This window comes from Saccopteryx bilineata, chromosome 2, assembly GCF_036850765.1.
Source record: "Saccopteryx bilineata isolate mSacBil1 chromosome 2, mSacBil1_pri_phased_curated, whole genome shotgun sequence".
Classification (NCBI taxonomy): Eukaryota; Metazoa; Chordata; class Mammalia; order Chiroptera; family Emballonuridae; genus Saccopteryx; species Saccopteryx bilineata.
In genome coordinates this window covers 18,949,504-18,970,195 of record NC_089491.1, presented here as the reverse complement: position 1 = coordinate 18,970,195, position 20,692 = coordinate 18,949,504, and positions in this window count along the sequence as shown.

Below are 20,692 nucleotides of genomic sequence, written 5' to 3'. Positions count from 1 at the left end.
CCCAAAAGTGAAATTGCTAGGTCGTATGGCAGCTCCATTTTTAATTTTTGAGGAATCTCCATATTGCTTTCCATAGTGGTTGGACTAATTTACAATCCCACCAACAGTGCGCGAGGATCCCCTTTTCTCTACATCTTCACCAGTACTTGTTATTTGTTGATATATTGATGAGCGCCATCCTGACAGGTGTGAGGTGATACCTCATTGTGGTTTTAATTTGCATTTCCCTGATGAGAAGTGATGTTGAGCAGCTTTTCATGTGTCTGTTGGCCATCTGTGTGTCCTCCTTAGAGAAGTGTCTAGTCAGGACCTCTGCCCATTTTTTAATTGGATTGTTTGGAGGGTTTTTAGTGTTAAGTTGTATGAGTTTCTCATCTATTTTGGATATTAATCCCATAACAAATGTCTCATTCTCCCATGTCTTCTCCCATTCAGTATCTTGTCTTTGTATTTTGTTAATGGTTTCCATTTCAGTACAAAAACTGTTTAGTTTCAGGTAGTCCCATTTGTTTATTTTTTCTTTTGTTGCTCTTGCCCAAGAAACCATATCCAAAAAAAAATAATAATAATGCTAAGAGAGACATTACAGAGTTTACTTCCTATTTTTTTAGGTCTTACATTTATGTCCTTAAAACATTTAGATGTACAAGTGCATTCTAGTAACTAGGCATTTCTCTCAACCCTGGATAGCTGTCATTTTCTTCCACATGAACTGAAGATTCTGAATCTTACTTTTCTGCTCCTTAAAGGAAATATGTGTAGTGATAGCATCATGCCCTAGACAGTCCTCCCTTCCCTAAGAAACTTATTTACTGAAAGCATGTAAAACAAGAACAAAAGAATCCCAGTGCTTCTAGGAAAGAACTTCATGAACCATTAGGTGGTTTTAGTAAGGTTTGTAGGATACAAAGTCAACAGAAAAGAGATCAATCATATTTCTATATCCTAACAATGAACAATTAAAAACCCAAGTTAAGAATACAATACTATATAAGTAGTTGTAAAATACTTGAAAGTTTAGGTATAAATCAAACAAAAGATATACAATTTCTTCATTAATAGCTGAAAACTGCAAAAACACTTGTGAAATAATTTCTTGAGAAATGTCTTCAATTGGGAAACATCCTATGTTTGTGAATTGGAAAATTCAACAAAATACAAATGTCAATTCTCCCCAAACTGATCTATAGGTTCAATGCAATTCTATTAATTCCCAGGGGGATATTTATAGATATAGACAAGCTGATTTGAAATTTTTAGGGAAAGCCAAAGGAACTGCAATAGCTAAAATAATTTTGAATAAGAAGAATAAAGTTGGGGAAATTACACTGCCTGGTTTTCAAACTTATATTTACAATAGTTTTACAGTGTATAGTTGATGGAGTGATAGCCACAGAGATCAAATGAAACAAAACAGATGACCAAGAAAGAGATTCACACACAGATGTTCAGCTTAACTTTGGAGAAAGTGCAAAAGCAATTCAATAGAGAAAAGATATGCTTTTCAACAGGTGGTTTTAGAACAACCAAGCATTCAAAACCAAAAAGAAACAAACCTTGAACTAAACCTCACGTTTTATACAAAAATTAACTCAAAATGAATCATAAGTCTAAATGTAATACATGCAATTATAAAACTCTTAAAACACTACATGGGAGAAAATTTTTCTAATGTAAAGTCAAGTGAAGAATTCTTAGATGTGACACCAGAAGCATGATCTATGAAAAACAAAAAAAGGATATTATACTGGACTTCATAAAAGTTAAAAATGTTAGCTCTGTTAAAGGTGCTACTAAAAGAACAAGTAGATACGCCATAAACTAGGAGAAAATATTTGTGATTTATTTATGTGATGAGGAATTTGTACCCAGAATATATAAAGGATGTTCTAAACTCAACAGTAAGAAAACAAGCAACCCTATAAAAAGATGGTAAAGGATTTGTACAGTTACTTCACTAAATAGGGTGTGTAGGGGGTAAAGAAGTATACAAAAAAGATGTTCAACATCATTTGCCATTAGAGAAATGCAAATTAAAGCTACCATGAGATGCCCCTGCACACTTAATAAAGTAACTAAAAGTAAAGTCAAGTAATATTAAGTGCTGGCGAGAATGCAATGCAGGAGAATATCTGTCACACCGCTGGAGAGAACTCAACTGTTACAGTCACTCAGGAAAACAGCTTAGCAGTTTCTTAAAGTGGTAAACATACACTTATCATGTGACTCACTAATGGCACTTCTGGGTATCTACCCCAGAGAAATGTCTCTACCATGACATAAAAACCTGTATATAAATGTTCATAGCACCTCATTTTCAAGTTCAAAACATTGGAAACAACCTAAATGTCCTTTGATAAATTGTAGTACATCTATACAATAAAACTCGGCAACAAAAAGGCACAAACTATTGATAGAGACAACGACTTGGATACATCTCACAATCACTGGGCGGAGTTCTCTTAAAAATCTTCCAAGTTATATACTTTATGATTCCGTTCATACAACATTCTCAACGCGGTCTAGTTGATGGACACAGGTCAGTGGTTGTCAACATCAAGGTTGGGGGAGGATGTGTCTACTAAGGGGTAGAATTAGGGAGTTTTGGGGGTGAAGGAACAATTCTATATCCTGACTGCCATAACATTTTATAAAACTGCACACCAGTAAGAATGCATGTAAAAACTTGTGAAATGTGAATAAGAAAGGTAGTTTCGGAGTGTTATACCACTGGGAATTTCCTAATTTTAATGTGCTGCAGTTATGTGACATGTTATCACTGAGGAAAGCCAGATGAATGGTATTTTGGAATTCTATGTAATGTTTTTACAACTCTTTTAATACAAGCATAAAAGGTACTCCAATACTCTACTCATTGTCATTTAACTCTAATCAATTTTTTCCCTTAATTCCCAGCTTTCATGAGATCTTTAATTATTGTCTTCCAATTATCTCAATAGTTCTCATTCTCTTTGCCCACAGAATATCATACAGGAAGTTCGTAACAACACCAGGAAAGTGCTACTTTGGATTACAATTTACTAGTAGCTAAGATAACGGTGAAAACATTGTTCCCTACCACTATTACATCCTTTCTTTTGATAGATAGTCATGGAATGGCTACCAGGTGCATGATGTTACCATTTGTGAAAACATGAGAATGGACCTGGGGAGGCGGTGATCCAGATGAAGAACTAAGAACATGGGATAACACAGAGGACAAATTAGTACAACACAGTAGCAGAAAGTCATACTCAGGAAAACAAGAAGAATATACTGAAAAGCAGAGACAAAATTTCAACTTAACTTTGAATTCATACATTGGGGTTCAGTGTAGAATTTCACTGGGAGGGAGGAAAATGTGTCCACTGGTAAGAAACAGAAAAAAAAATCCCAAAACCACTATGATAGATGATGTCAATAAACTACAACCGAACTTGAAACATTCATCATTCTTTGCCTTCTCCTGGATAGAATTAAGTCATGGAACAAACTTCTGTGAATGCTCACCTTCTTGTTTTTCCTGGAAGAATGCATGAAGTGTATGTGGGAGAGAGGGTGTGATGGATGGATGGAAGGAAAAGGAAAAGCCCGTAGCTTACACTCTGAAGTCTGCAGTTCTGTTTAAAGTCCCTGCTTTGTCATAGAGGGGAAGCAACCATACTATTCCCTGCCAGAGGCTGTACAAAATGCTTTACATATGAAATTTTATTTAATTCCCACAAGAACCCTAAGAGGTGGGAATTGTATCAGCAACAACAGAAGTCACCTCTGCTTGTCTTAAGCAACAGCCTGTTTCTGGGCAGCAGACACAGGGGCCTCTGCAAGTCTCTACCACCCATGGATGCAGACTCTGCTCCTGGACACCTGAGCCCCAAAGAAAGGTCCCCTCGGCCCTGGCCGGTTGGCTCAGTGGTAGAGCGTCAGCCTGGCGTGTGGGGGACCCGGGTTCTATTCCCGGCCAAGGCACGAGGAGAAGCACCCATTTGCTTCTCCACCCCCCTCCTCCTTCCTCTCTGTCTCTCTCTTCCCCTCCCGCAACCAAGGCTCCATTGGAGCAAAGATGGCCCGGGCGCTGGGGATGGCTCCTTGGCCTCTGCCCCAGGCCCTAGAGTGGCTCTGGTCGCGGCAGAGCGACGCCCGGGAGGGGCAGAGCATCGCCCCCTGGTGGGCAGAGTGTCGCCTCCTGGTGGGCGTGCCGGATGGATCCCGGTCGGGCGCATGCAGGAGTCTGTCTGTCTGTCCCCGTTTCCAGCTTCAGAAAAATACAAAAAAAAAAAAAAAAAAGAAAGGTCCCCTCTCCTGTGCTCCTCATCTCTGTACCACTCACTCAGTCTCAGAAGCCTGAGCTTCCAGTCAGCCAGATCCAGGTTACACCTGCTGGACCAGGACCTCGAAAGGGACACATTCTTCACATAGGCTTCCTACTTCTCTCCAAAACTCACAGTGAAGTCTTTAGAACTGAGAACAAGTCCACACTCATGGCAGACACAATGACAATTACCCACTTCCTGTCAGTACTATCATCTCAGTCCTACAGATGAAATGATTAAAGCTCAGAAAAGTATAAAATCATTCTAAGATTCTTTAGCTGCATTAAAAGAAAAAGAACACCACTTTATTCAGCACTTAAAAAAAAAAAACAGCCTGACCAGGCGGTGGTGCAGAGGACCCAGGTTCGAGACCTCAAGCTCACCAGCTTGAGTGCGGGCTCAGTTGGTTTGAGCAAAAGCTCACCAGCTTAAACCTAAGGTCACTGGCTTGAGCAAGGGGTTACTCAGTCTGCTGAAGGCCCACGGTCAAGGCACATATGAGAAAGCAATCAATGAACAACTAAGGTGTTGCAACGTGCAATGAAAAACTAATGATTGATGCTTCTCATCTCTCTCCATTCCTGTCTGTCTGTCCCTGTCTATCCCTCTCTCTAACTCTCTCTCTCTGTCTCTGTAAAAAAAAATAAATAAAATTAAAAAAAAAAACTCTAAACGCTAGATCCATGAACATACTCCGCACTGCTAAAGAAATTCTGGACTCATTTATTGAGTACAGTCAATATGTAAAAAGTTGTCCATAATTAATATATGCAAGTGAAGTTTGGGGATAAGTATACATCTGTAAAAACATCAACACCCCCCAAACTATAAATCGATCCCTGCTTCCCAATGTTTCCTCCTAGCCACATTTATAATATAAAATAATAATTATTGTTATTATGATGATTAGTCAGAACACTAACCATAAAAACGTACTCTCTTAGGAACTGTATGTATACAATATGCTATTGTTAGCTATAGGCACTATGCTGTATATTAAGTCTCCAGGAATTAGTTATCTTGCATAAATAAAATTTTGAACCCTTTGACCATAGCTTCTCCCTTTTTCCCTCTGCCCAGTCCCTGGCAGCCACCATTCTGCTCTGCATCTATGAGTTTGTCTAGCTTAGAGTCCCCATATAAGTGAGATCATATAGATGAGTCTTTCTTCTCTGGCTTAGTCCACTTAACACAATTTCCTCCAGGTTCATCCATGTGGTCCCAAGTTGCAGGATTTTTTTAAAGGCTAAATAATATTCTATTTTATGTATATACTAGATTTTCTTTATTTTTTATTTTTATCATTTTATTTATTGTATTTTTAAGTTAAATTTATTGGACTGACATTGGTTAGAAACCAAATAAATTAAAGAATTATATAGTTTTCAAAATTTGAAAACATTTACTGCGAATATATATGCACCCCTGTGTTTATTGCAGCATTATTCATATTTTCTTTATTAATTGATCTATGGATGGACACTTGGGTTGCTTCCATGTTTGTGAACATGAGTGTGCACATATCCATTTGGGTCCATGTTTTCAATTCTTTGGGATATACACTCAGAAGTAAAATTACTAAATCATTCAGTAATTCTATTTTTAATTTCTTAAAAATAGGAATTATCACACCATTTTTCATTATAGCTGCACCAACCACTTCTACATTCCCAGTAACAGTACACAGGGGTCCAGTTTCTCTACTTCCTCAGCAACAATTTTTATTTTCTGTTTTTTTTACTTGTTTGTTTGTTTTTAATAGTAGGATTCTAATAAGTGTGGACTGGGTTCTATTGGATAATGTGTAGTGCATGTTCAACTCTGGCTCCCAGATTTCTCCAGTTGGATATGAGTTCCAGCTGCCCACACAAGCGGTGGCCTGCTTGATTGATCTCCTCTCTTCCTTGTCTGTGTTTTGTATTTCCCCACACCCCCACTGGTGTTTCTACTGATTACATCCCGAGTAAACTACTGCCACTCTCAAGCTCTTGCTTCACAGTCTGCTTCTGGGGTTCTTGAACTAAGATACATATCTGAGATGATTCCTTATCTCTCACAGTACTTATTGACAACATTGGCCTTGATCAGTGGAACTAAGTTACTCCTCTTAGTTTTACAAAACATTATCTGTCCCCATAAGTATTATCAGGGGTAGTAACTTCCTAAACACTAGCTCCGTGAATGTACTCCACACTGCTAAAAATTCAGGACTCATTCAGCCCATCACATAAAAAAGAAATCCTTCTCTCTTTAGTTACTCAAAAATCTTACAACCTCAGAGGTGAGTGACTGCTCACAGATCTATGCAGTTTTTTATAACTATTGGGTCCCCATTGATTCGGGGGACTGTCTGTACTGCTGTTTACCTTGTGCAATATGATAAATAAGTTAGTTCTACACTAAATATTGAGATATTTCAAATGAGCTAACTTGGGCTGCTAAGTTTATTGCTTTCACAGAAATCTGCTCACAATTTCTTTAACCATCTCTCTTTCTCTCCCTTTCTCTCTTTTAGCAATAGAGAGAGAGAGAAAGAAAGACAGAAAGGGAGAGAAATGAGAAGCATCAACTCCTAGTTGTGTCACTTTAGTTGTTCATTGATTGCTTCTCATATGTGCCTTGCCCTAGCAGAGCCAGTGACCCCTTGCTCAAGCCATGGACCATAGGATCATGTTGATAAGCTCACGCTCAAGCTGGCAACCTCGGGGTTTCCAACCTGGGATTTCAGTGTCCCAGGTCAACACTCTCTCTACTGTGCCACCACCAGTCAGACTCCAACCATCTCTTATTTTAAAAATATTGAGACTTCAAAGCAAGGGGTTTTTTTTCGTTTGTTTTTTGTCTTTTAATGCTGTTATAGACAACCACATCTTTGTCAATCAGGACTTTGTCAATACTGTACCATCATATAACTCCAGATTCCATTTTTTTATATATATCATTTAAGACAATTAAAATATTAAATCATTTTCAGTAAAAAAAAGTCCATAGCTGCAATACACACACACACATATACACATGCTGGAGATTCCAATATAGTTTGCTTAAATATATATAAACAAACAGGAAAGTTTCCATAGTCTTAAAAGTTGGTAAACTACAGATCTAGGCCAAGCCTTCATGCAGTTCATAATTTCCTTCAACAACATCTGGACATGTGTCGTCCAACATGGCAAGTACAGAAAGCTTTTACCTCCCGGAGACATTTGCTTTATTTTAGAATATTTCTAATTGCTGTGAAATTTTCGCATCTCCCTCCCATTGGGCTCGATTCTGCATCCGCACAACTTCCACTCTTCCATCCCGTAGGGATCTGAGTCCCCTACATCTTCCAGGGCAGCCTCCAGACCTCCTCGGGGTTTCCCAGGGTTCCTGCACATGCAGACAGAGAGCAATGCGTGCATCTGAAATCCTGGACCTTTGGCATCCAGCTAGGACTGGGTCCCCCTTCTCCACTGGCCGGCAGCAGGCACTCCCTCTCCAGTCCATTTGTAACCTAGAGGAAAGTGACAGCAACGATAGGGATTTCACCAAACTTAATCAGAGCCTTAAGTGAATCAACAGGGGCGGGGGCAAGAGGCAAGTTTGGGAGGGGGTGCAGAGAAGGGGTGGACAACTTTCCAGCCCCACAACATATGGCAATAGTTTCATTGAAAACCCAAGACGGTATTTATTTCACACAGCGACGTCGCCCCAAGAAGCACATGGGCCAGATTTCTAAATACATGGACCCTAAATCCATTTTTTCAGATCTCCTCCTCTCCTTCCTATTTTCCTTCCTTCCTTTGCCCCCGCCCGCCAGGGCTAGTTTCTCCTCCTTATTCATTTTATTTCTCTCTATTTCTTAAGGACTCCCTGTTCTCCTGGAAAACCGGGACAGTATGAATGGAATGTTTTGATTTACTACAGCCCCCTGGATTCTCCTTTCCTGAATCAATCAGTTTCCACACATTCTGACAACTGAGGGGTAGGAGCAAGGGCTGAGGGGGGCAGTGGTGAGGTGGTGAGAGGTTCGGGTAGAGCAGGCAGCAAGGCGAGGGGGAGACGAGCTCCCCTTGCGGTTCAGCCAGGGGAAGATAAATGACCCCTGTGCTGGTGTTGAGAGAGAGACCGGGGGAGAGCTTGGTATCTGAGCTGAGCACACATGCGCACTGGAGCAGGAGAAGGGGGGACTGGCCGTCAGTCAGAGGGTTCATAAATAGAAAGAAAGAAAGAAGGCAACTTCGTTCCAAGAAGATAGGGAACTAGAGAATTAGAAGGTCTTCTCTACCTTCCTGCCTCGGGTTGCCAAGGTGCTATTTTGTTGCCTGCCCATTTACTCCTGCCGTGTGGCCCTCAGAGGTGGGCTGTGATGTTTCTCTGCAGCACATACTCAAGAAATCTGGTGGGACAGACAGGAAGAAGAGGCTTCTCTTTTTCATCTTCTGTTTGTTTCTTTCTCTCTTTCACTGTCTTATTTCTTCTCCTTCCTTTGTTCCTCCCTTCCTCCCATTTCTCCTCTTCCCCTTCCCCTTTCTGTCCCACCCTCCCTCCCTCCCCCTTTCCTTCCTTCCTTCCTTCCTTCCTTCCATTGTTCCTTTTTCTTTTCCTTTTTTCCTTCTCTCTTGATCACTCAGCCAGTCTTCCAAAATCTACTCAACAACTATTCTGTGTGAGATTCTACATTAATAATGATAAGAAAGACCAGACCTCTGAGATACAGTACAATTCAATTGAAAAGGCATTGACTCATCAAGCTCTGTGCCAAATGCTGGAGATCCTGGGTCTACAAAGAAAAACGCAGCACTGTGACCTCAAGAACTCACTGCTGTGTAGGGGAGGACAGGCTATTATTATTCCTGTGTTTATTTATTAAATCCTGTACGTGCTATTCAGAGACCATTGACTGTTTTTGAATCTATAGTGTGTAGGACCACACCTGGTCTCTAGTTGTAATGTATGAAATTTGATGATGAAAACAACTTATTAGAAACCTGTGATGTGTCAGCTATCTTGCATGCTTTATTGCAATCCTTCCTGCAACCACATGAAAACGTACGGTTATTCCCATTCTACAGATGAGAAACACAGCCATAGAGAGATTAGGCAATTTGCCAAAGTTGAACCATTTTGGAGGAAACATTGAGCTGCTGATTCAGGTTTGCCTCATGCCAATGCAGAATATTTTCCTCCTCCTTCTTCCACGCTACTTCTTACAAAAATATGTGAATAAAAAAAAGCCTACTGAGTATTATCCATTTCAAGCGAATGAGATCAAAACCTTCCTCATTAAGGAAAGAAATCTTATCTTCATTGGTAAGAAATCTAGGTCGTACCATATTTTGCAACACATGGACCTTTACAAATACATACGTAAATAAAGCTGGGATGTTCCCTGTCACACCAGCCTGGGGTCTCCGTTGCCTGAACACCCACGTGTTGCTGTTCCAAGCTCTCGTTTGCACGACGGTGGGTCCTCAGTATCATCCAGCTAATGTCTTGTTCCAAGCATTTTTTTTGTATCCACCTATACAAGTTAACGCTTGTCCTTCTATTCTGGTTCTTTTTCTGCTGTCTCCTGCCCTGTCGCTGGGGGCAGTTGCTCACCATAAACATGACACTCAGGACCCTGAAAGGGAATAATATGCTCCTGCTAAGGATGATTCACTCCAAGGGCCCTCAAAATAAACTGCCAAATATTTATGTACGACTCTTACTACAGGCCCAAAGTGGAACATCAGGGAGGCTCTGCTCATGGAGTAACTGACTCATCACACGCTTCCACCAGCATCTCAGCAGTGAGGAGAGACAGCGCTCCTTCCCGAGCCCTGCTGTGTGTTTTTTGCAATACACATTACATCAGGGCCTGACTGTGTTCTGGTCAGAAACAGGGAGAAAGTTCCACTCCTCAACTCTGCACGACTCACCTGAGCCTGAGGGAAGTTTGCTAACATGCAGTTGATTGACTGCAAAAGCATCCACTCCTCCCTGAGTCCATGTACCCTTTGACGGTAAACCCACTGACTCTGGGCTTGGGCCATGTGATTGATTTTGTCCGAGGAGATAATAACAAAGCTTATGTAAACAGAGCCTTGTCAAAGTACTGCAGAAACATGCCTGGACCAGAGTGCTAGAGGATGAGGCGTGTGAAACAAAGGTGGTTTGCTCAGCTAAGACTATTGTAGATTCACTAACTCTCACCATCACCCAGGGCCCAGGGATACTGAAGGAACTGTTGGACCAAGACCAACCCAGTTCAGAAGAACTGCCCAAACAACTCATAGACTCGTCAAAAATAACATATGGTTGTTTAAAGCCACTGCTTTGGGGAGGATGGTTTGTTGTCTAGCTATAGCTAACTGATCTATTTATTGTAAAGACTCACAAATTATTGTATGAGAATAGATGTATTTTAGCTCTTGTCACCAACATTTGTCTCTGAAGGGTCTGAGGCAGGAGCACACACCTCTGCTTGTCATTTCTAACATTCCCCTTCTCTTCTCTGCCTTCTCCCCCAGGGTCTGCTCCCGAGACCTAACGGATGGTGCAATCAAGAATGGCTGTGTTTAGCCCTGGCCGGTTGGCTCAGTGGTAGAGCGTCGGCCTGGCGTGCAGAAGTCCTGGGTTTGATTCCCAGCCAGGGCACACAGGAGAAGCGCCCATCTGCTTCTCCACCCCTCCCCCTGTCCTTCCTCTCTGTCTCTCTCTTCCCCTCCCACAGCCAGGGCTCCATTGGAGCAAAGATGGCCCGGGCGCTGGGGATGGCTCTGTGGCCTCTGCCTCAGGCACTGGAATGGCTCTGGTTGCAGCAGAGCGAAGCCCCAGATGGGCAGAGCATTGCCCCCTGGTGGGCATGCCAGGTAGATCCCGGTCAGGCACATGCGGGAGTCTGTCTGACTACCTCCCTGTTTCCAACTTCAGAAAAGTACAAAAAATAAAAATTAAAAAAAAAAAAAAGAATGGCTGTGTTACCCATTCTACTCTTCTGCTATTGATTGTTCTCCCTTCTCCCAGCCCCCTCTCTCTGCATTCACCAGGCTACCAACCTGTTCTCTCCTGCTTCACTAAGGAAAAAACTAAGCCAAGGCTACAGGTTCGATTCCCAGTCAGAGCACACGCAAGAGTCAACCAATGAATGCACAAATAAGTGGGACAAGAAATCGATGTCTCTCTCTCTCTCTCTCTCTCTCTCTCTCTCTCTCTCTCCTCCACTCCCCTCCATCTCTCTCTCTCTCTAAGAATTAATAATAAAAAATAAATAAACACAAGATTCTCATTTAAATTAATTTATGCAAATAAATGCCTATGGGCCTACCAAATCTATCACTTCATTAAGCATACATAGACAAGGCTAAATTCCCTTTAGACTAAGCTGAGATCTCAATATGGAAAGAAGAAATACACACAAATGTCATCGATATACACTAGTATATCACACATGCACACACCCAGATGCAGTTTGTGGGAATTATACAGACATAGCAGATTAGATGGGTAAGAATAAGTAGATTGCATTATGCAAAAATGCATTGTGACCACTAAGAGATGTCATTACAATTTTGGCCTTTCTCATGTATTAGCATCACACATACCTTCTTTTAATTATAGCAGATTCTAAATTAGCAAGCAAGACATGAATTAACAATGTTTTCTGTGCCTGTGTCCTGCATTATGATCTTACCAAGGGCACAGGAGAAGTTTTGACCTTCCGGGAACCCGTCGCTGGTGACCTGGTAGGAGACCAGCCTCAGCGTTTCCAGGTCATCCTGGTGGCATCGGAATAAATCAGTCCTGTGTCTCTGGCATATTTCAGAAACTCTTTTTATCTCCCTGACAGTTGCAGACGGGCCCTCTTTGCCTTTGACCCGCACTCCTATTTTACCTATTACAACCCTCAACACGGAGGACAGCGTGTCTTTCTCCTCTTGGCCAAAAAAACAAGGGAAGGGGGGCTCGGTATGTCATGAACAGTAGTTTGCTTGAACTTGACAAGGACTGACTCCAAGCATGTGAGTGCGGTGAAACGAGGACGGGGCTAGGAGTCAAGAAGCCCAGGTTCGAATCACCGCTCTGTATCCAACTGGCCTCGTGAACTTGGGCATGTTACTCCAGGCTGGGTTTATGCCCTTTTCCATGCTTACTATCTCTTCATTGACGTTCTCATGAAGTTCCTGGAGCCTCCTTAGAACCAGTGTTTTAAACTCTGTATCTGGTAGATCGATTGCCCCCATTTTGTTTACTTCTTTTTCTGCAGTTTTCTCTTGTCCTTCCATTTGGGACATGCTTCTCTGTTTCCTTATTTTGTTTGCCTCTCTGTGCTAGTTTCTATGTATTAGGTAGATCTGCTCTGTCTCCCAGTGTTTGTGGGGTGGCCTTATGGAGTAGTAGATGTCCCGGGGGGCCCACTGGTCCACCTGAGCCAGTGCTCTGAAGTGTCCCTTGTGGGTTATGTGCGCGCTCCTGTTGTGGCTGAACCTTGATTTTGTTGTTAGCTCACCAGTGGGTAAGAGTGACCCTCAGGTTGACTGGCTGTGAGAATTGGCCATGGCCACATTGTCAGAGCTGCTATGTGGGGGCTGACCCCTCAGAATAGAATTCACCCCAGTGGATTCTCGTGACTGCTAAGACCACCCTAGGAGTATGATGCTGTGGAGCTGATTGGGTGGTTCTCTGTTGTATTGGTCCTGGGGCCTCTTGGGAGGGGCTCAAGTGCAGGCCAAGGCCAGACTCTGCCTATGACCAGCCCGGGACTACCTGTCAGGAGCTATAAAACAATCCCCAGCTGGTAGCCTCCTGTGCTAGACCTGGAGGTGCATGGCAGAGGCCACACTGCAGACCAAGGCTGGTTGCCACCAGTACTGGGCGTGGGGCCACTTGGCCAAAGGCCCCCAGGCTGGGTTTTAGTCTTTTTTTCTATTTGCCTTGGAAATAAAAACTCGTATTAAATATTCTTTAGGACGTTTGCTTCAAAAATTAAATGAGTTGATCTGGAGGTTCTTAAACCGCGCCACAAAACTTGAAGTTATCCCACTTGGGAGTTTAGACCTTGGACTCCATCACTGGACTGCAAGACGTCGTGACTTTTTGCCTGGACCACTGCAGAAGATTCTGATTGGGTATTATTGTTTCCACTCTAGTGCTATTACAACAACTCTTTCCCCAGATAAAGTCCAGGGTATTGTCTATAAACACAAATTAGGTCAGGCCCCTGCCTTGGCTACGTCCTCCAACCGTTTTCCATTGAATTTAGAATTCAAACACAGGCAAGGCACACTCTGGCCCTGGCCTACATCATCAACTTCCTCTCCCAACCCCTTCCCTGGCTGACAACCATTAAGGAAACAGGAACTCCCGTCTTACAACTACACGGAAATAAAAATTGCCAGCAACCTGAGTGATCTTGGAAGTGCATTTTCACCCCCTCAAAACCAGGAAGGGACATTGTCCTGCAGACACCTGGCTTTCGGCATCATGAGATATTATGAGCTTTGAGTCCAGAGCCCACTGGACTTTTAGTGGGCCCCAGCCAAGCCAAACTGGACTTCTGCCCTACATAACTGTGTGATAAAACTTTTTTTTTTATTTTTAAGCCACTAATGGGGCAGTAATTTTTTATAACAGCAATAAAAGGCTAATACAACAAGTGACCAAGCTCATCTGGGAAGACTCTACGAAAAAGGAGATCCTCAATCTTCTTCCATTTCTTAGGCCTGGTTTTCCTCTCTTAGAACCTTTATCCTTCTCTCGGGAAACACAAATCCTAATATTCAAATTCCTCCCAGCTTCTGGATGAAATCTCGGCTGACAGAACTGACATGTCATTATGTATAGAGACATCAAAGACAGGCGCTCGATGTACCAGCTGATTTCCCATGAAGCCTTGGGACCCACTCCTGCTGCCACACTTGAAGACGGAAAGAACAGAGTAGGACACGTTCAGCGTGGGAAAGGACCTAAAAATCATGAACAGGGAAGAATGGGGGAGCGTCTTGTTAAGAGAGAAGGAGCTCTGGGGAGAAAAGTGTCTGCAGGGTGTTCAGCAAGGTGAGAAAATGACTTCTTTTGGTTCCAAGGAAGAGAACTTAAACTGAGAGGCCCATAATCTGGAGAGCATGGTGCCCAGGAAAATAAAAAAGTACGCAGAAGAGTTATTCAGGACTGCCTCAGTACATGGACCTTGAAGACGTTATGTTAAGTGAAGTAAGCCAGGCACAGAAACAAAACAAAACACAAATATGCTATGATTTAATTTATATATATACAATATATACATACAATAGTCACTTATCCAGTGAGGGAGTCATATGGGATGGGGGAATAGCCAGGTCCTTAGCAGAATGATACTTTAATTTATTCACATGATGCCAATTTCCCCTTGAAGTTTTTGTAAGTGCTATCTTCACAGGATAATAATGTACATTTTAGTACCTGTTAAGGGAAAATCATCAGTCGATGGTATTTGCTTCCCATTGTCACGTAACCACGGACTGGCCTCCAAGGACTGTAAGTGTGGAGAGGATCTCTGAGCTCACTTAGTCCTGAGGTGGTAGACCGAAATGTCCACCAAGGACTGTGAGTGTGGAGAGGACCTCTGAGATCACTTAGTCCTGAGGTGGTAGACAGAAATGTCCACCAAGGACTGTGAGTGTGGAGAGGACCTCTGAGATCACTTAGTCCTGAGGTGGTAGACAGAAATGTCCACCAAGGACTATAGGTGTGGAGAGGACCTCTGAGATCACTTAGTCCTGAGGTGGTAGACCGAAATGTCCTCCAAGGACTGTCAGTGTGGAGAGGATCTCTGAGCTCACTTAGTCCTGAGGTGGTAGACCGAAATGTCCACCAAGGACTATAGGTGTGGAGAGGATCTCTGAGCTCACTTAGTCCTGAGGTGGTAGACCGAAATGTCCACCAAGGACTATAGGTGTGGAGAGGATCTCTGAGATCACTTAGTCCTGAGGTGGTAGACCGAAATGTCCACCAAGGACTGTGAGTGTGGAGAGGACCTCTGAGCTCACTTAGTCCTGAGGTGGTAGACCGAAATGTCCACCAAGGACTATAGGTGTGGAGAGGATCTCTGAGATCACTTAGTCCTGAGGTGGTAGACCGAAATGTCCACCAAGGACTGTGAGTGTGGAGAGGATCTCTGAGCTCACTTGTCCTGAGGTGGTAGACCAAAATGTCCTCCAAGGACTGTGAGTGTGGAGAGGACCTCTGAGCTCACTTAGTCCTGAGGTGGTAGACCGAAATGTCCACCAAGGACTGTGAGTGTGGAGAGGACCTCTGAGATCACTTAGTCCTGAGGTGGTAGACCGAAATGTCCTCCAAGGACTGTCAGTGTGGAGAGGATCTCTGAGCTCACTTAGTCCTGAGGTGGTAGACCGAAATGTCCACCAAGGACTATAGGTGTGGAGAGGATCTCTGAGATCACTTAGTCCTGAGGTGGTAGACCGAAATGTCCTCCAAGGACTGTGAGTGTGGAGAGGACCTCTGAGCTCACTTAGTCCTGAGGTGGTAGACCGAAATGTCCACCAAGGACTGTGAGTGTGGAGAGGACCTCTGAGCTCACTTAGTCCTGAGGTGGTAGACCGAAATGTCCACCAAGGACTGTGAGTGTGGAGAGGACCTCTGAGCTCACTTGTCCTGAGGTGGTAGACCGAAATGTCCACCAAGGACTGTCAGTGTGGAGAGGACCTCTGAGCTCACTTGTCCTGAGGTGGTAGACCGAAATGTCCACCAAGGACTGTGAGTGTGGAGAGGACCTCTGAGCTCACTTAGTCCTGAGGTGGTAGACCGAAATGTCCACCCAGTCCACCAGGAAGGGGAGAAAATGAGTGATACCAGTCAGGAAGGTGAGCTGGGGAGGCCAGGCTTCGTCTAAAGAGAAAGTGACTGCTGAGGTCCCAGGAGCGATGTCTGCTGTGACCACAGGAAGGCTGGAATGCATTTTGATTTTGATGAGTTGGCAATTAAATTTTTGAAAATATTAGTGTTGATACTAAATGCATATTTTTGGTTGTTTTTTTAAAAAATACTACATAGGCTAAACATCGCGTGTCGGCATAGCCATAGGCTACCATTTTGCAATTTCTGACTTTGTCCAAACCCCTCATTCTGTAGAAGTCCAGGAAGTACCAACTCATTGCCCGAAGTCACACCAAACTCTCCTGGCAGAACTGGAATCAGAGCTCCGATCTGAGGCTGAGCCAGACCTTCTCACAGCACCACTTCACCCCATTTGGCAAGAAAGGTGGAAAGAGAAGGAAAAAGGGAAGATGAAACATGTTTATAATAAAGCAGCAAAACAGTCTCTATCATAAGGAAGATGGACACCATCCTTAAAACTTCATCAACTTAGCCCTGGCCGGTTGGCTCAGCGGTAGAGCGTCGGCCTGGCATGCGGGGGACCCAGGTTCAATTCCCGGCCAGGGCATATAGGAGAAGCGCCCATTTGCTTCTCCACCCCCCTCCCCTCCTTCCTCTCTGTCTCTCTCTTCCCCTCCCGCAGCCAAGGCTCCATTGGAGCAAGGATGGCCCGGGCGCTGGGGATGGCTCCTTGGCCTCTGCCCCAGGCGCTAGAGTGGCTCTGGTCACAGCAGAGCGACACCCCGGAGGGGCAGAGCATCGCCCCCTGGTGGGCAGAGCATCGCCCCTGGTGGGCGTGCCAGGTGGATCCGGGTCGGGCGCATGCGGGAGTCTGTCTGACTGTCTCTCCCCGTTTCCAGCTTCAGAAAAATACAAAAAAAAAAAAAAAACTTCATCAACTTGCCTGACCTGTGGTGGCGCAGTGGATAAAGCATCGACCTGGAAATGCTGAGGTCGCTGGTTCGAAACCCTGGGCTTGCCTGGTCAAGGCACATATGGGAGTTGATGCTTCTAGCTCCTCCCCCCTTCTCTCTCTTTGTCTCTCTTTCTCTCTCTGTCTCTCGCCCTCTCTCTCTCCTCTCTAAAAATGAATAAATAAATAAAAACATTAAAAAAGAAAAACTTCATCAACTCAACACATTTTTCTGGACAAAGGCCCACAGGGAAATGACATGCAGACCCTGTCTTGGGACGGGGGGCTCAGTAAGGCCCATGGCAGGGCAGGTCCTCTCCCCAGGGGACACCCCTCTCTAATGGGCAGGGCAGGCACGCAAGCAGTTGTAGAAGAACGTGGAAGGAGCTGGGAGACAGGCAAGTGAAAGGATGTGTGAGGACACAGGGGTGGGGGGACCCTAACCCAGCCTGGGGGTCATGGAAAGCCTTCCAAGCCTGAGCAAGGGAGTTACAGAGGGAGTGATGGATTGAGGGATGACAAAGAGAGCAGCAGTCCCTGGAGTGTGAAACCCAAACCACATCTTCCTAAGGGAAGAGGAAATTTATCATTTGGCCATCCCAAAAGGAGGCGTTTTCATCAATTCTAGCTTCGTGTGTTGGGAGGAAGCGCTCCTCCTTGGTTTGTACCCAGCCTTCCTCTCATTAAAGACATTGAAGAAACAGAAAGCCCCTTGCGGGGTCTGGTGTTGGTGGCACTCCGTCTCCAAAGGGCATTCCAGCGCTGTCGTGGTTGCCAGTCGTTAGGGGGCACAGACCCCGGGTGGCGTCCCCAGCCCCACCACTTCCTAGGGTGTTCCTGAGTGAGTTACGCATCTGCTCTGCCCTCAGTTTTCTCATAAAACAGGAATCATAAGAGCACCTAATGGTTGGGTTGTTGTGAAAGTTACATAGTAAAATCCCCAAAGGAGTTTAGAACAATGTCTGGTACCTGGTAACAGTTCACATATTCACCATTATACCTATCAGGGTGGCTGGATTCAGTGATCTTTAATGTCCCTTCCAATGCTGGGGTCATATGACTCGAAGAAAGGATAGCAACACAATTAAAAAGTTAAAAATCTAGTGATCAGGAACCTCTTTATTCAGTGGACATAGGATAATTAGAAGACATTAGCATTCCTGCTTTTAATAAGACCCCAAACCTTTTAGGAAGTTGAGAGTTCTGCTTATGAACAAGGGAGAGAAAACGGGAGAGAGAGAAGACAGGGATGAGAATTTCCATGATGAAGGACCAGTACCAGTTTGCTCACGTTTCCAGTGACCATTTCTAGCATCTCCTGTGTGCCTGGAGTTGTCCTAATGCAGAAATGCATGACGGATCCAGGTGCAGTGAAAGGGCTGGTGCTAAATGAACTTGGAGGGGCCCAAGTGGGACTGGAGAGGGGCCAGTGACGCCACCTCTGTCCCTTCTCATTGGGATTCCTGCAGCAGCCCTCTAACTGGCCTCTCTGCTTCCATGAAGGGCCTTCTACCCCATTCTCCTCATGGCACAGCAGGTGGCTACACTCAATGCCAACCTACTCCACTCCACAGCCTGTTCTGTGTCAACATAGCCTACAAGAGCTTACAGCATGCGACCCTGGCACCCTTCTCCTGACTCATTTCTGACCACTCCCCCTCTGCTCGCCCTTACTTGAACTTCTCATGATCTCACCTGCAGCCTTTCACAACACTGTTCGATCCTGTTCCCTTGGGAATGGGCTTCCCCTGACACAGCCTAGCTAAATCCTACTCATGCTTCAACCCTCAGCTAAGATTCCCCTTCCTCCAGGGTGCCTTCTGGAATGCCCTCTGACACACACACACACACACACACACACACACACACACACACACACACCTGTACTAAGTGACCCTCCTCTGAGACCCCTCAGCACCCTGAACTTCCCTATTGGAACACTTACCTTGAGGCAATCTAATGTCCCTCGTCTCGCCGGCATGTTCACCGCTGACTCCCAGCATGCCCCACGGTCTCTATCACAGAGCTGGCGCTCAGAAACCGGTGCCAGGCCCCTCCTTCTAGGAATGCTGAACCAAGACCATATGAGCTCCCCAATAGCAATCACCCTGTCTGGTAGATCCAGCACTGTCCCCTACCCTGATCTCCTGAAAGCCCGATTCCCCTCCACTGTACCCCCTTCCTCCTGCCCAGACCTCTCTCCCTCTCCCTCTGTTTTACCTCCCACCAGCTCTGGAATCCGCTTGCTCTATCCCGAGGCCTGTGTTCACTCTGAAGCTGTGGCTACACGTGGCCACACAAACTCTGGCATCCAGGCCTCCAATCATCCAGATCCTTGGTGACCTGACAACAAAACATCTGGGCCACTGACTCATCTCGGTTTTCTTTGCATCCACGTGGTTTGGCACAGCACAGGCACTGCCTGAAGGTCGGGCACTGGCTCCTGATGCCGTGACAGTCTTCGTCTGGTCTCTTGAAATCATCAAGCGTTTGTATACATGGACAAGGCCTTTCTAATCAGGGAGCAGCTGGCTGTGGTGGCGGACCTATTTGTTGCACCCACTGTTAATTAGTAACATGTTAGAAAGCAGAATAAGCAAAGGGAAAAAGGAAAGTTAACCACAGGGAGGGTTGATGAGAAGCCACATGTAAAAGCTATGGGCTACGGAGGTTGGATTGGCAAGGCATGATGGGAGAGCCTCAGGTGAAAGGCCCATATCTCTGGGACCTCAGTGAGGTCAGCCATGATCCAGAGTTTCAGGGAAGATGATGTTAGACTGGATCCTTTCAACAAAAGGACCAAATCTTGCCTGGCCAGGCAGTAGCGCAGTGGATAGAACATCGGACTGGGATGTGGAGAACCCAGGTTCGAGACCCCGAGGTCGCCAGCTTGAGTGCGGGCTCATCTGGTTTGAGCAAAAAGCTCACCAGCTTGTACACAAGGACACTGGCTTGAGCAAGGGGTTACTCAGTCTGCTGAAGGCCCGCGGTCAAGGCACATATGAGAAAGCAATCAATGAACAAAGGTGTCTCAATAAAAAACTAATGATTGATGCTTCTCATCTCTCTCTGTTCCCGTCTGTCTGTCCCTGTCTCTATCCTTCTCTCCGATTCTCTCTCTGTCTCCGTAAATTAAAAAAAAAAAAAAAAAAAAAAAGACCAAATCTTTTCTATTGTTGTTTTTCAACCAACATTTATCAAACATCTGTGTATTCTGGGCTGGTTCTTGAGCAAGGCATGCGATGAGCAGTTATAAAACAGAGTTCTTGCTGTCAAAGGGACTGCAGTCAACTGCAGGGGACACTGACACAAAACCAGAAAATTATGGTGATGCAATGTTTATGTGCAAGGTCGCACATACTCACCACGGGAGCAGAGTGGCAGGGTTCAAACCTGGTACTGCCAGCTTATTGAAGGGATCTTGAGTAGATCTTGTAACCTACCTGGCATGATGATAGCGGACCAAAAAGGATTTAATAGGAGCAATATGGCATTGCGTAAACTGAAAATGGACTTCTCAGTGTTAGTGTCCACCATTAATCTTTCCCAAATTTATACAAGACTGTCTTTGTAAGTTCTTGAGCTTCTGGTCATTGAATATACATAAGGAGGCCAGATGGTGTCT